The sequence below is a fragment of the Carassius carassius genome, chromosome 4 (assembly GCF_963082965.1).
Source record: "Carassius carassius chromosome 4, fCarCar2.1, whole genome shotgun sequence".
NCBI classification, from domain to species: domain Eukaryota; kingdom Metazoa; phylum Chordata; class Actinopteri; order Cypriniformes; family Cyprinidae; genus Carassius; species Carassius carassius.
The window spans coordinates 33,639,960-33,657,484 of record NC_081758.1 but is presented as its reverse complement, the minus strand read 5'-3'; positions in this window follow the sequence as shown (position 1 = coordinate 33,657,484).

Here is a 17,525-nt window from a genome sequence, read left to right as displayed (position 1 = left end):
AAAATAAAATGTAAAAGAACTGAAAATGTACCGTATCATAAATGTACTCCATGCTGAATTCTTTCTTTCTTTCTTTTTTATTCCCACAGTGTCTGTTACCTCCTACAGTTTAAACTGCTTTATAATTTTTTTTTTTAATATAAAACCACCACCACTGGAGAGAACATATCTTCATGGCTGTCAGTGTTACAAAGACTCCTGCAGTATTAATTATTTATAGAATCTAAATCCTGATAAACACAACCAAAATGATGAAACATCTCATATCTGCTTCCTAACCTCTTGACACACATACAAATAAACTTGACACAAGCATGCAATGTTCTCCTAGCATGTCAGGCGTGTAATCTCAAACTCCTCCATCTAATTAAAGGCCATTAAGGCTCCTGCAGTTTGTGTTTCAGCTGATATACACACGCACACACACTCACTCAGTCAGAACTACTGATAATGTGTGTGTGTGTGTGTGTGTGAGAGAGAGAGAGAGAGAGAGAGAGAGAGAGAGAGAGAGAGAGAGAGGACATTACAAGGGTTGATCAACAGTAGCAGTAGGCAAAAAATGGATAAAGGATACTGGCTTTAAAGGGATAGTTCACCCAAAAAAATTACCCTATGATTTACTCACCCTCAAGCCATCCTAGGTGTATGTAACTTTCTTCTTTCAGACAAATAAAATCGGGGTTACATTAAAAAATGTCCTGGCTCATCCAAGCTTTATAATGGCAGTGAATGGGGGTCCAGATTTTGAAGCAAAATAAAGTACATCCATCTATCATCATTTTTGCAGATTTAACCGTAAACCCTTTTTGTGTGAACTATCCCTTTACATTAAACTGTGCTTAATACAAGTGAAACCCTCTACCTGCATGAGAGACACCAAACAACTTTTAAGAAATTTGCAGTGTGTGTGTGTGTGTGTGTGTGCTTGCTAATGGTATAATTTTTATAAAACTGGAAGCCATCTGTGCCTTTTACATTTGGTCCACTGAAGAAATTCAACTTATCTTAAATGTCAGACCATGTTTAAATCATCTTCTATGGTAGAACAGGAGAAGAGGGTGAGAATCTAAAGAATTGAAGAAAGAGAAGACACAGATAATAAATTTATCCTAGTGAAATGCTGAAAATAACTCAAGCACATGGCATAAAACTGGAAAGGGTTAAGCAATATGATGAGAAAAATATGGTAAAAAACATTTTCATAAACATCTAGTAATTCAAAAATAGTTTGAACATCTAATATTGAATTCACATTATCCTTCAAACATGTCACATTATTATATTATATTATTATTATTATTGAATGTATTGTATCTGTCATTTTATTCTTTAACATATAGAACTTTATTTTACAAGAAACACTAAAGGGCCAGTCACACTACACTTTACATTTCATTAACTTCCATTCATATGTCACAGTGAGACAAAATTCTGACAGACTGGCCCAAAAAAATAAACTTTTTTTAAAGTGACAGGTTTTATTTAATGTTCATGTCTTATACATTGGCATAGCACAGATTTCACAACGCTACATGTTCTGTAGATGTTTTCAGAAACCTGCAAAAGTTGGGATGCTGCGAGCAAAATCCCACAGCAAATCTCTTTGGACTAAGCACTTGGTTTTATTGGCTTCTCTGCAAGTTTTATAGAAATTTCTGGATAACAACAGGGCCTGACCTACACAAGAGTTTAATGGTTTATGTAAGCTTGGTGGAAGTGCCGCACAATAGCTGTACTTAAAACACTTACTGGAAAAAAAAAGGCAATTTTGAGCACTTGAAGAAATGGAGGTCAGTGGCTTTACACTGTTGAAAGTGACCTTCAACGTCTCTCCAATACACTGCAACCATCTACGAATACTCGCAAGAGGTGCAGGGTTTCAATCAGTGGCAAAACTGCTGAAACCAAGGACACAAACTGTCTAGACAACTACAGAGTTTGACTATAGAGCTTCTATTATGTGGGAGGTTTGATTGATCTATATAGCAAGGTCAAGGTTTTCTGATCACTGTCTGCTCAGCAACTGTTAACAGTCCCAGACTGTTATAGACAGTGACAGTCTGTGCCTTCCTAAGAACTATGATGGACATTTGTTCTTGTTGTGATCAATGAGGTACTTATCTGCCTATATCTTGCGTGGATAAAATAAATTTGTAGGTCCCCTGTTCTTTCAGAATAGTAACTTATGAATTGTATTAATATTTAAAAAAAAAAAAACAGTACATGCATTACTATGAACCCACAGAATCAGCACCAGTGGATGAGGTTCCTGTATAAAGCTCATATTAAAACAGACATAGTCAATCACCAGTGCAGAATCATTCATTATTTTAGAAACATGTCATGGACAGTACCAATCGTAGAATAGACCAAATCTATCTGATGTGTGGTTTAGGCTAAAGTATTGATACCTATTTTTACAGACATACAGTAAATAAATTAGGGAAGTTGCAGGAAGAAGTATGTAAAACCTTGGATTTCTATGGATTTTTGTATGAAATTTGATCTGCTCTTCAATAAAACAATGGGCAAATTATACATTTTCATGTCTTGAAACACACCATGTAAACATTAACAGTGTAGGGCTGAAAAGGAAAGAAGAATCTCTCAGCTAATGACTTGTCCAAAAGCTAATTGATGTCAGGAGTCAGCTAACCTGAGTCCAATCAATGAGACAAGACTGAAGATTTTAGTCACCCTGCCCCCACACCAAAAAAAATAAAAATAAATAATAATAATAATAATTTGTACTGATTGAATATGATTCACAATGTCTTGTTTGGTGACTTAGGGATTTGTGATGTCAAAAGGGCAAATACATTTGCATATTACCACCTCTAGTGCAAGACGAATAGTTAAACCATTAAACCAGCCAATGGCGTTCAGTCGCTTACAGTGAAACATGTTGGGCAGGCGGACAAAATGTGGGCTGCTTTTTTTATTCATTGGGTTTTTAATTCGCATTTTTGTTTGGTCATGTTATTTTAATTCATTTGAACGTGTAATTAAGAAAGGGTTACAAAAGCATCCCTAAAAGACTTGATGTTCAGTCATTGCTAAGACAAATGGTCTACAACTGGATGAAGTTCAGCACTGGGATCTACTCTCCCTAGGATTGGGCATCTTGCAAAAAGCACAGTGCAGAATGCTCAATCATGTTATAAGAAGAATCTTTAAATGCCAATCAAAGGCTTCTATTTCTAGTAGGCTACATTCTAAAATCTCTGTTGATAAGTCTACAAAATGCAAAACAATGTAAAGAAGAAAAGTTTATGAAACAATCAAGGACTGTCTGGGGGAAAAAATAAACTGCTGCATGTCTGAATTTAACGAAACAGCAGCTGGATGTCCCAGAGCACTATTCCCAAAACATTCTGTGGACAGATGAAAAGCTGTTTGGGAAACAAACGCTATATATAGAAGTGGAAAAAAAGGCACAAGATATCAACATCCAAACTTCAAATCTCTGGAGGGGTGTAATGGAGGTGATTTGCTGTGTCAGGGCCAAGACATCTTGCTATCATCGACAGAAAGATGAATTCCCACGTTTATCTGGGCATTTTGCAGGAGAACATAAGGCCATCTGTCCAACAACTGAAGCTCAACAGATGTTTGGTGATCCAGTGGGACAAAGACTCAGAACACAGGAGTAAATCAGCAACAGTAAATATGCCTTCTGCTCAATCAGGTGGAGTCCTGACCTGAGATGCTTTGGGGTGACCTCAGGAGAGCGATTTACACCAGGCACCCCAAGAAAGTTACTGAAATAAAAGAGATTTATAAAAAGGAATGGTGCAAAATTCCTCATGGTCTGATCCACAATTACAAGATACAGTTTATCAACTGGGGAAGTCGTGGCCTAATGGTTAGAGAGTCGGACTCCCAATCGAAAGGTTGTGAGTTCGAGTCCCGGGCCGGCAAGAATTTCGGATGGGTTAAATGCAGAGCACAAATTCTGAGTATGGGTCACCATACTTGGCTGAATGTCATGTCACTTTCACTTTCACTTTTTCACTTTCATCAAGGTTAATGCTGCAAAGGAGGGTCAATCAGTTATGATATCCAGGGTTCACTTAAGTTTTCCATTAACCACTGTGAGAAATTACATGGTATGCTCAGTAAAAAATGAAAATTTCTCATTTACAGCATTATGCGAGCCTTTTTTTTGTCCACTATTCTGATCAGATAAAATGTTATGACTTTTATGACTGTATAAATCCACATACTTTTTTTCAGCAACTATAGGCTGTTTTAAAGAAGTTTTAAACACTTAAAAAAACTTCCATTAAGTCTTATTCTAAAATAAAAAAGAATTCATCTGAAGCAAGTGTTTGATTGTCTCTGATGCATGCATGTTTAAATAAAAACGAATTCTAAAAAAACAACACAAGCCACCAGACATCTCAAAACATATAGATGCACTGCGCTCACTGATGATCACTGATGATAATTCTAATGATAATTGCTGATAGAAATTACTTAGGTAGTATCCTGGGAGAAGTGTTTAAGCACTGTAGACATCTCTAACACTCTGCATTGAGAAAATGATAGTTGATGTGTTAATAATAGCTGCATAAAGCAGCATGATCTAAAAATATTGCAGTATATGAGAAAAAGTGGGAAAGAGAAGGGGACAAGCATGAGACAGACAGAGATGAATGGACCAAGTGGCCATTAAGGTCCATGACACATAATTAACTCTCTTATCACAACCGGTTGGCCTGTTTTTAACTGTGTGCGTGCTTGTGTCTGGGTGATATCTTTTCAGAAAGGTTGGTGTTCCTCCTGCCTTTAGCCCTGTCATGGCCTTCATCTTGACAATAATGATGGTTCTTTCATGTAGGATCTCATTAACAAATTGTGAGGTTCAATGTTCCCCGTGTTTTCTGTCCCATTATAGAACTTTCTTCCTGTACAACATGGCAAGAATCATTCTTATCACCGGCAGTCAAACAATCCTTCGCCTCAAAACTCATTTCTTCCCATGTAAAAATGTAAATGTTACGATTTTTAAATCATAGGAACAGTCTGTTTCTCCCTGAGCTTGTCTTTTCTTTCCATGCTAATAAAAAGATTGGAGTTTTCACTCCCCTCCTTGAACTGCCACCTTAATGTGGTGGAGGGGTTTGAGTACCCGAATGACCCTAGGAGCTATGTTGTCCGGGGCTATATGCCCCTGGTAGGGTCTCCCAAGGCAAACAGGTCCTAGGCGACGGGTCAGACTAAGAGCGGTTCAAAACCCCTTATGAGAAGGAACAATCAAAGGACCGTGACGTCGCCCGGTATGGCGCAGCCGGGGCCCCACCCTGGAGCCAGGCCCGGGGTTGGGGCTCGTATGCGAGCGCCTGGTGGCCGGGCCTCCCCCCACGGGGTCCGGCCGGGCTCAGCCCGAAGGAGCGACGTGGGGCCGCCTTCCCGTGGGCTCACCACCTACAGGAGGGACCGTAAGGGGCCGGTGCTTAGACAATCGGGTGGCAGTCGAAGGCGGGGGCCTCGACAGCCCGATCCCTGGACACGGAAACTAGCTCTAGGGACGTGGAACGTCACCTCACTGGCGGGGAAGGAGCCCGAGATTGTGCGTGAGGTAGAGAGGTTCCGACTAGCGATAGTCGGACTCACCTCTACGCACAGCTTGGGCTCTGGTACCACACTCCTCGAGAGAGGATGGACTCTTCACCACTCTGGAGTTGCCCAAGGTGAGAGGCGGCGGGCTGGTGTGGGTTTGCTTATAGCCCCCCAGCTCAGCTGCCATGTGTTGGAGTTTACCCCGGTGAACGAGAGGGTCGCTTCCCTGCGCCTTCGGGTCGGGGATAGGTCTCTCACTGTCGTTTGTGCCTACGGGCCGAACGGCAATGCAGAGTACCCAGCCTTCTTGGAGTCTCTGGGAGGGGTGCTGGAAAGTGCTTCGACTGGGGACTCCGTCGTTTTACTGGGGGACTTCAACGCCCACGTGGGCAACGACAGTGACACCTGGAGGGGCGTGATTGGGAGGAACGGCCCCCCTGATCTGAACCCGAGCGGTGTTCAGTTATTGGACTTCTGTGCTAGTTACAGCTTGTCCATAACGAACACCATGTTCAAGCATAAGGGTGTCCATCAGTACACGTGGCACCAGGACACCCTAGGCCGTAGGTCGATGATTGACTTTGTGGTCGTTTCATCCGACCTCCGGCCGTATGTCTTGGACACTCGGGTGAAGAGAGGGGCGGAGCTGTCAACCGATCACCACCTGGTGGTGAGTTGGATCCGATGGCGGGGGAGGAAGCTGGACAGACTCGGCAGACCCAAACGTACTGTGAGGGTCTGCTGGGAACGTTTGGCCGAGTCTCCTGTCAGAGAGATCTTCAACTCCCACCTCCGGCAGAGCTTCGACCGGATCCCGAGGGAGGCTGGAGATATTGGGTCCGAGTGGACCATGTTCTCCACCTCCATTGTCGAAGCGGCCGCTCGGAGCTGTGGCCGTAAGGTTTCCGGTGCCTGTCGAGGCGGCAATCCCCGAACCCGGTGGTGGACACCGGAAGTAAGGGATGCCGTCAAGCTGAAGAAGGAGTCCTATCGGGCCTGGTTGGCTTGTGGGACTCCAGAGGCAGCTGACAGGTACCGGCAGGCCAAGCGGACTACAGCCCGGGTGGTTGTGGAGGCAAAAACTCGGGCCTGGGAGGAGTTCGGTATGGCCATGGAGAAGGACTATCGGTCAGCCTCGAAGAGATTCTGGCAAACCGTCCGGCGCCTCAGGAGAGGGAAGCAGTGCCCTACCAACGCTGTTTACAGTAGAGGTGGGGAGCTGTTGACCTCAACTGGGGATGTCGTTGGACGGTGGAAGGAATACTTCGAGGATCTCCTCAATCCCGCTGTCACGTCTTCCATTGAGGAAGCAGAGGCTGAGGGCTCAGATGTGGACTCGTCCATAACCCAAGCTGAAGTCACCGAGGTAGTCAAGAAACTCCTCGGTGGCAAGGCACCGGGGGTGGATGAGATCCGCCCTGAGTACCTCAAGTCTCTGGATGTTGTGGGGCTGTCTTGGCTGACACGCCTCTGCAGCATCGCGTGGCAGTCGGGGACGGTGCCTCTGGGATGGCAGACCGGGGTGGTGGTCCCTCTTTTTAAGAAGGGGGACCGGAGGGTGTGTTCCAACTACAGGGGGATCACACTTCTCAGCCTCCCTGGGAAAGTCTATGCCAGGGTACTGGAGAGGAGAATCCGGCCGATAGTAGAACCTCGGATTCAGGAGGAACAGTGTGGTTTTCGTCCAGGCCGTGGAACACTGGACCAGCTCTATACCCTCTACAGGGTGCTGGAGGGTTCATGGGAGTATGCCCAACCAGTCCACATGTGCTTTGTGGATTTGGAGAAGGCATTCGACTGTGTCCCTCGCGGCGGCCTGTGGAGGGTTCTCCGGGAGTATGGGGTCCGGGGCCCTTTGATAAGGGCTATCCGGTCCCTGTACGAACGGAGCAGGAGCTTGGTTCGTATTGCCAGCTGTAAGTCAGACTTGTTCCCGGTGCGTGTTGGACTCCGGCAGGGCTGCCCTTTGTCGCCGGTTCTGTTCATGATTTTTATGGACAGAATTTCTAGGCGCAGCCAGGGGCCGGAGGGGGTCAGGTTTGGTGACAACACGATTTCGTCTCTGCTCTTTGCGGATGATGTTGTCGTGTTGGCCTCATCAGGCCAGGACCTTCAGCATGCACTGGGACGGTTTGCAGCCGAGTGTGAAGCGGCTGGGATGAGAATCAGCACCTCCAAATCCGAGGCCATGGTCCTCAGTCGGAAAAGGGTGGCTTGCCCACTTCAGGTTGGTGGAGAGTTCCTGCCTCAAGTGGAGGAGTTTAAGTATCTTGGGGTCTTGTTCACGAGTGAGGGAAGGATGGAACGGGAGATTGACAGACGGATCGGTGCAGCTTCTGCAGTAATGCGGTCGATGTACCGGTCTGTCGTGGTGAAGAAAGAGCTGAGCCGCAAGGCGAAGCTCTCGATTTACCGGTCAATCTACGTTCCTACTCTCACCTATGGTCATGAGCTTTGGGTCATGACCGAAAGGACAAGATCCCGGATACAGGCGGCCGAAATGTGCTTTCTCCGCAGGGTGGCTGGGCGATCCCTTAGAGATAGGGTGAGAAGCTCAGTCACCCGGGAGGAGCTCAGAGTAGAGCCGCTGCTCCTCCACATCGAGAGGGGTCAGCTGAGGTGGCTCGGGCATCTGTTCCGGATGCCTCCTGGACGCCTTCCCGGGAAGGTGTTCCGGGCACATCCCACTGGGAGGAGACCCCGGGGGAGACCTAGGACACGCTGGAGAGACTATGTCTCCCGGCTGGCCTGGGAACGCCTCGGTGTCCCCCCAGAAGAGCTGGAGGAAGTGTCTAGGGAGAGGGAAGTCTGGGGTTCTCTGCTTAGACTGCTGCCCCTGCGACCCGGCCCCGGATAAGCGGTAGAAGATGGATGGATGGATGGATGGAGTTTTCACTGTTGCTATGGCTAACAAAATTTGTATTTTCATTTTCGCATAATCAAAACTGCACTGTTTAAAAAGGTTGTGTTAATCTGAAGCTGAAGATATATAACCCTCAAGCAATACCAGAGAAAATTACATTTGAGCACTTTTTAAACATCTAGGTTATGTTTCTTCTAAACTTGTCTCCAATATGCTACTTGCTACAGCTGATTTTAAATATATATATAAATATATTTATTTGTTTGTGAATGCTCATGTCTACATTACATTTAGATTAAGTAGACCTATAGATTCAGATCGAATGCTCATTTAAAGTACAGTTTAAAAAATATATATGAATAGCACTATTAAATGTAATCTTTAGCAAATAATATTTTACTATTTTATTTTAAAAAATTATAAATATTTTATTTACACAAATTAGTATTGGATTGTAATATTTGCTATAACTTTAGGTTATCAGTATCTAGGTTATTAATATAATTTCAATAAAATGCATGCTTAATATATTTTTTGTTTTTACAACAACTTGACATTAAAAAGGATTTGGTGGATTTATTAAAGGATTTATTAAAGAGCCCTTTTCTATTACATAAATAGCCTTCTTATCTTAAAAGTCTTAATTTCATCATATAAATTGCATGATGTAAACTCGGAATTGCAAAAAAAGAATTATCGCAACTCTGACTTGCGTAGTCTGAAAGTCTGAATTGTCAAAGTTGCAATTACCTTTTTTATTTTTTTTATTCTGTGGTAGAATAAGACATCCATACTTTAGTGTTCATTAATGTAATAATATAGAGTACATATTCATTGAATGAACATCAATAAAATGCAATAAAAATAATTGGAGACACACACTGTTCATATATATTCAAACAACATTCAAACTCATTAGTCTAGGCAGAAGATATGGCCTCAACAGTCCAGCCATCGATCTTTTCTTTTACCGATAGCCTTACAGCCAACTTTGCTTGCCCATACAGAAACGTTTAAGCAGTACACCTGTTTTATTTCTAATGAACTTGTATTTGTACCCATGAATAAATCACATTAAATGTAAAAACATCACACAGTCGCAATTCACACCACGCATTTAACAACTGAAGCATGGGCTGTCGTCTGCCACATTAAAACATAGACAGAAAACTACTGCTTGGACTTCCTTCTTTTACAGAGAACATTGGCTTTTCTAGTAAAAAAAAAAATCTAAAACCTTGGTTTGATTTCTCTGTGCCACAAAATGTCGGTGGTAAACCAGACAGTGTCTCATTCATCTGTCTTCATGGTATCCATAAAGATAACTATAATATCCTGAGCCTAGCTATAAAAATAATATGTCAACCCTTCATATTTAAAAAACTGGGACTTTAGTGAGGCCTGACCCATGAGATGAATCCCTTTTCAAGCCATAAATGCATGGACACCAGGGCCCAACATCATCCACTAGCCCAGGATCAGTGTAAGTTAGTTTATTGCTCTTTACAGTCAGTGCTACATTGTCACTAAAATATAACATTCATCATAATTAACACTGATGAATTAGGTTGTCTCAAAATTATCAGTTAAAAATGTTAAAATAAAAAACCACAAACCACTTTTTTTGTGGTCGTTTTTTGCCCTGCCCTGAGGATGTTTCCATGTCAAACTCATTCAATATGGCATAATCTACAAATCAGAACAAATAGCGTGAGGAAAAACACTGTCCATTATAGGGGTGTGCACGGATAGTCGAACATTCGAATATTCGTTCTGCTCTTCTAATTATTCAATAAATAAAAATGATATTCGAATTTCGCAAAAAAAAAAAAAAAAAGTTCACAATAAAACCTAATTTGGTCACTTTCTGTGATTCTCCACGGCATATTTGAAGATGTATGCAAGCAAAAAATTATTAATGAATGAATAAGTGGCCGTTCACATATCGCTACCAAAAACGCGTGGAAAATGCTAGGCGCGCCGCTTTCTCCTTTTTTCCAAAGCACTCGGGCAGAAGCGCTCCTGAGGCGTCTACCGTTGCTAAGCAACAATGACGCGCTCTCTCCATGAAGACGCGGAAATTTCAGCAAAGGATAAATAGATTTGCAGCACAAAAAAATCGCTTTCAGTAGCTCTGCTACTAAATTTATTTCTAAATGGCAATCCATATACAGCTATGATCAGCTGTTCCTTCATCTTGGCTGAGCTTTCAACGTTGTTACGGGAAAAGAATAGTCGCGTATGACGGCATAAATCGGTAGAAATATGTAACACAGAACATTTCCTAAAAATGCATTCAGATATGTTTGTACATGTCTATAGTTCTATGGGGTTGCATGTATAATTGTTACTTTGACTTTTAGCTGGGTGTAGTTCACTATTTACCCGTGTTGTGAATCGGTTGTGAGAGGACGTCACTATTTGACGTCTTTTACACGTGCATTACACGTCCATCGTGACCCTCTATGAAATCCTTGTGGAATATGCAAAAGCTGTGCTTACACCTTGATTAATACTGCAATAATTAATTTAAGTTTAATTTTTTAAGAGGTTTTAAAGAGGTTGTGAATAGACGTCCACTGACGTCTTTTACACGTCTTGTCACGGTTGTGAAAAGACGTCCAAGCAAGACTAACAGGGAAAAAAATTGTTTTTATACAAAGTAAATATATTTACTTTATCTTGTTTAAATAAATTATAATGACAAACTGCCCAGTGTGGTTAAGTGATTGCCATGCTACAATTTAGTCATCATTTCAACCTGTTTTATGTATTCGTTGTTATTATTTTTATGGAATCTATGCATATACATGTAAAATAGATATATATCCGGTCACCATTTCGGTCTGAGTTGTATGTAATTGCCAAAACGGTGCTGCCAAGATGTAGACACAAAACATAGTAATATATTTCGTGATATTACAAAATCCCGCGATAGGATAGATTATCTCACGAGAGCTCGCGGTCTTCCGGTTCCGGAGAGGACTCAAAGAGGACTCGAGGAGGGAGACGTATCGATATATATTATATAAAATCTACTGTTGGGTAAGTAACGTACATTTTGTATTATTTGATTAACGTGCTTGAGTTTTACTTGTTTGACACGAAGGAACCGAGAGAAATGATGCCCACGTTGTCAACTGAAATTCACTGAGTATGGCTAAAATTCGCTAACGTTAGTAGGCTAAAAGTTACTTATTGATGTAATTTTTATTGGTACACTTTAATTAATTATTCAGGGGACATCACAGCCCTCCTGTCTTATCAGAAATGTCCTGTTCACTTTCTCACAGTTACACACCCAGTTAAGGTTGTTTCTCAATGGCAACACATTAAAACACATCTTTTATACAATAAAAATAAAATCTAATGCATGTTGATTGCCTTTTTCTAATGTTTCATTCATGATTCATTCATCTTGTTCCAAGGTTTTTTATTTTTATTTTTTTATTTTTTAGCTGTAGACCATAAAGATATTTTGAAAATAAGTGCATGTCATTTATGTCAAATTTTTTATTTTATTTATTTTAAAAGTAAATATATTCTCTTCCCTCAGATGCTGTGAAGAGGTAGAGTCTCTGAGACTGATGCAGCGATGGCAGAACACCTGAAGCTCGCTCCAGGAAGAGCTGGGGTTGGAGGTTACAAGAAATGAGCCAAACTACTGTAATGTGTTTAAGGGATAGTTCACCCAAAAATGAAAATAGTCATAATTTTCTCACCCTTATGTTACGATCATAATCATTTTTTCCTACAATGGCAGTTAATGGATTGTGAGATCTGCCTGGTTACAAATATTCTTCCAAATATCTTTGTGTTTATAAGACAACTGTGTAAGTTAATGACAAGATTAATAAAGACATGATAAAAAGAAACCATCTTTTAACATTTTAGTCGAAAACACGTGAATGCATTCTCCGAAATGTAATATTTTAATTCATGTCGGTTCTATATAGTTTAACATCATTTACGCTACTTTGATTTTATAAATAGCAATGATTTCAAACATATTTTATGATGAGGGTTTTCTATGTTTTATGATTTTCTTGTCACATGACAACAATGGCTCCTGCAAGGTGGTTATGCCACGTTCAAATATAATATTCTTAATATTATTTATATGATTAAAGTATTTAAAAATAAATGTAATTAATAAAAACATTTATAAACAAATACTGCGAAAATAGACATTTTTGACAATAATAATGGACTTCAAGATTGAGTATTTCAGCACTTTTTATTCAGTGATGACCCTCATTAAATCATATTTCTGATGAAAATGGTAGGCCTGTAAACTTATTTCAGAAATCCAAAATGGATACAAAGATTACATTTATATACCCTTTATATAATAATTCAGTATTTTGTAATTGGTATTTTAGTTTGGTTAACAGATGCTAAACTGTTCAAAAACAATAAAATGTGCTAAATCAGAACATGCTTCTTTTTTGCATATGTCCACAAATAATGTGTTATTGTTTGTGATGTGCACTTGATTAAGATGTTTTATGGACGTTCAGGTCTGACTGGACCGATCTAGAACTTTTGTCAAGATGTGTTAAACCTCAAGACATAATTGATTGCCTTTCACGATGTTACACAGTGGGTGTGTGATTATTTTATATGCAGGCTTATATATACTTACACTTAAACTATGCAGCAACGCATTTAAACATTTAAACGACGACGTCCAGAAGACGACGCATTTAGAAGTCCAGGGACGTGCAGAAAAGACGTGCAGTTCACGTGCAGTTCACGTCCAGAAGACGTCAAAGACGTCGGTTCAACTTTCATTTTGGAACTATTTTTCAACCATGACGGGACGTGTCGGACGGACGTCTTTTCAACGGTCAAAAGACGTCCAAATGTTTGCTGGGATGTGTTATTGTTTGTGATGTACTCTCGATTAAGACGTTTTATGGACGTTCATGTCTGACTGGACCGATCTTGAACTTTTGTCAAGATGTGTTAAACCTCAAGACATAATTGATTGCCTTTCACAATGTTACACAGTGGGTGTGTGATTATTTTATATGCAGGCTTATATATACATACACTTAAACTATGCAGCAACGCATTTAAAAATCCAGAAGACAACGACGTCCAGAAATCGACGCATTTAGACGTTCAGAAGACAACACATTTAGACGTGCAGCAAAGACGTGCAGTTCACGTCCAGAAGACGTCAAAGACGTCGGTTCAACTTTCATTTTGGAACTATTTTTCAACCATGACGGGACGTGTCGGACGGACGTCTTTTCAACGGTCAAAAGACGTCCGAATGTTTGCTGGGAATTGATTGCCTTTCACGATGTTACACAGTGGGTGTGTGGTTATTTTACATGCAGGCTTATACATACATACACTTAAACTATGCAGCAATGCATTTAAACATTTAAACGATGACGTCCAGAAATCGACGCATTTGGACGTCCAGAAGACGACGCATTTAGACGTCCAGGAGACGTGCAGAAAAGACTTACAGTTCACGTACAGAAGACGTCAAAGATGTCGGTTCAACTTTCATTTTGGAACTATTTTTCAACCATGATGGGACGTGTCGGACGGACGTCTTTTCAACGGTCAAAAGACGTCCAAATGTTTGCTGGGTTCCCGCTCGGTTATTGCCGTCATTATAACCTTCTGATCGGAGAGATCCAATTGTACTCGTGATGAAGCGGTCTTGGAGAGAGTGAGAACCACGACACTCCGACTTTTAAAAAATCTGCTCCTCGCTCCAGTCAGAATCACACCGCTCCTCTCAAATACTCTTGTCGGGTGAATGCGGCGCTCAGAAAAAGCACAGGTCAAACAGCGCACGAATGAAACATTTAAAAGCACATGTAAATGAGAGAGTAACTCTAGCGCTGAGTTAACACTGCTGTGAATGATGTGGTGTTGTTCAGTATCTATATGATGGAGAAGCCAGAACTGCAGCTGATAGAATGAGCGCTGCAGCACGATACTACATTTCTTCAAAAGCAGATTGTAGAGACATTTTTATCGTCCACGATCAAAAATCTTCATAACGCACACCCCTAGTTTATAGTTTGTTTATATAAAAGGTAGGCTATATTTGTGTATAAAGTGTATTCCAGGTCCCGCCCACTCCCGCTGACATTTTTTCCCGTCCCGTCCCAATCCCGTGATTAATAGTTATTTTGTTCCCAACCACTCGGGATTCCCATGACCCGCAGAAATCCCGAAAAAATGTCAGCCTCTAATGGCATGCAGGTGACTTAACTTAAAGGTACTGTATGTAGGATTGACACCGAGTGGTTGAACTAGGTATTGCAAATGAAAAGTTTATTTTTTAAATGAAAATCAAGTTTTCCCAAAACTGGCAACCCAGGGTGCCAAAATACAATTGATTAAACTGGCAGTGGGTGAGTTTCACAAACCAAAACAGAAAGAGGCGGATCTATGGGCTGCCACCCCTGGGATACAGTCTTGCCACCCCTGTTGCCACCCCATTTATAAATCAGATAATATTTTTAAAGTATGTTTTATGTTCATAGCGTACACGTTGAAGGCCAAGGAGACCCGCACCAAACTCCCCTCAAACAGAAATCGCCGATTTAGAATCCCCTCCCCCTCACAGTCACAATGGGTTTCACCCATCACCAGCACCGCAGCGACCCCCGCAAAATTTCACCAGTCAGTGCATCTGTCTGCAGTACGCAGTGTCTCGGAGAAGAGAGGTCGATAAGCAGTTAGCAGTGAGTTTAGAGGTAAGTTTGAAACCAAGTCGAAAAAGTCCATAAGCAGACAGTTAACCCTGCAACAACCACATTGTTACGTTATTTACATCTGCAATACTTTGTTGTCTCATCAAAATTTTCTTCTGAAAACAGAGATCGACATTCTGGCCCGAAACTTGTACATTTTCAAAGGAGAATTACTGACTGTAGCATTATTTATTAGATAAACAAGTATGTTAACTCAGCATGGTTCTTAAATATCTTCAAACATATTATGGTATTTGTATGCTTTAGTAGAGCCAAAAACTTACATAAAACACCTTTAATAAAACCAGCCAATCAGATTAGATCTTACTAGATCGAGAAAGTCGTTTCCAGTTTGTGTGCAGTAGGCCAGTGCATCAGTTAGTGGCTGGTCTGCAGGTGTGCTGTCTGATACTACTGAAATCTTGGTAAAGAATCTTGTATCCAACGAACAGCAATGTTAGTAGTCTCCAGTATGCCTGCAACACAAGAACGATACATTCAAAATAGTAATTTCTGATATGCTAAGGAAATATTTCTAACATTCCAAGGCAAACCCATTGTCCTTAGGCTGGCTGCAAACAGTCTATGGTTGCTTTTTTAGTGTAACTTCAGTGATGTTTTTCTGCAGTTTGCTCTGATTCATCAACAGTATACAGGTCAGAATAATATTCAACAGTGAGCTTGAGCAAAGCAGATGGAGATGAAAATGCCTTCATTATTCTTCAGGCACAGCATCTGCTTCTCCTGACTAGTCTTGCATTCCAAATTAAAGAAAAATGTTGTTGGCCTATCAATGTCTCTAACGTGGGTGCAGCGTGCCCTAACTATGACCCGCATCACTATTTATTCTAGTACAAGCCTAGCTGATGCTTCTCCTCAACAAGTGCAGTCTGAAAAACAATCCTGCTCCGCAACAGCCTTTTGCCCTTGACTGCAAAAACATAACTCCCATGACTCTTTATATTCATTTTGATACTTTGTGTTTAACGAGATGACTACTGGAGACAATACACCAATATCTGAGCCTTCTCATTGTCATAGCTTATTTTGCTCTGTAGGAATTCTGCATTAAAATGGAGGTTTTATTATACTGCATAATGTGTAATCAACAGCGATCTTCTTATGATCCAAGAGAGGATCAGGAGTTATAGCAGTGCTACAGACTTTTTTTCTTGTGCTATATGGGGTATAAAATCCAGCCTTGCAGCTCCGCCCTCTGAGAATTTAACCCAGGTGGACTGCTTAACTGATTGGCTTTATCCCTTCGAAAATCTAGCAGTGCCATAATGTTGGACAAAACAGATGTTGTATTTTTCATATGTATATCAGAAGCAGCAGTACAATTCCAGTCAACTTTCATTAGCATAATGTGCTCTAATCGAAAGTTTCTTCAAATGTGGGCCAGCTTAGTAAATACCTAGATCCTAAAATAAAGTGAACACGGCAGCGCCGCCCACAGTACTAGTAAACGCCTTGGTTCAAATCTTTCTTGGACACGATTTTCACCCTAAAAAAGCAGTACACACCTGTACTAATATAACAGCCCTGACAGAGAACGTAACCCTCTCTTTCCACAACCCCCAGTAAACCTCATTACTCTGATCACTGTGGGTTTCTTGCAGAAAAACTACTCCAACTTGCAGGAAAAGTATTCCATTTTAAAATGAATGAGCTCTGAAACCAAGAGCTCATTTGCTTCCGTCTCTGAGCCCATTTACGATTGCAGATCCTCTAAGTAAAACCACCATAAGGAAGGGAATCGGCAGTATTAGAACAAAAGGGAAGAAACAGAGAATAGAAATAAAGCCAAAGTTAAGATTTAAAACAATAGTATGTATATATATATGTGTGTGTGTGTGTGTGTGTGTCTATGTACATATATCTGTATACAGTTTATCCTGATCTTATCACTGTCAGATGTTTGTAAGCCAAAAAGCTTGCAGTAAAATTTCACAATTGAAACCAAGAGATATGCACATCCAGAATAAATAAACCCAGGTGCAAAATCAAAATGGCAAACTCAATGCATTCATAAAAAGCTATGTTTCTTGACTTAGAATGGCTTAGAATACACATCAGTTAGCCTGGCACATCATGATTTGTGACATTTGTTTATTATATATAAAACGAAATATTAATATTAATTTATCACAATTAATCTCACATTATTCTCTCTCAAAAAAAAATAATGACCTTAAGCATTACACATTCGAAATATACAATGCTGAGAACCACAAACTGCTATAGCCAAGCCATTAATAATTAGCATACAACTTCTTTTCTTTTTTTTAATTTAGAAAGAAAAGCTTTAACATCTTTACTTTTGGGTTTGCTAAGAAAAAAAAATCAGTCTCATTCACAGGGAACAA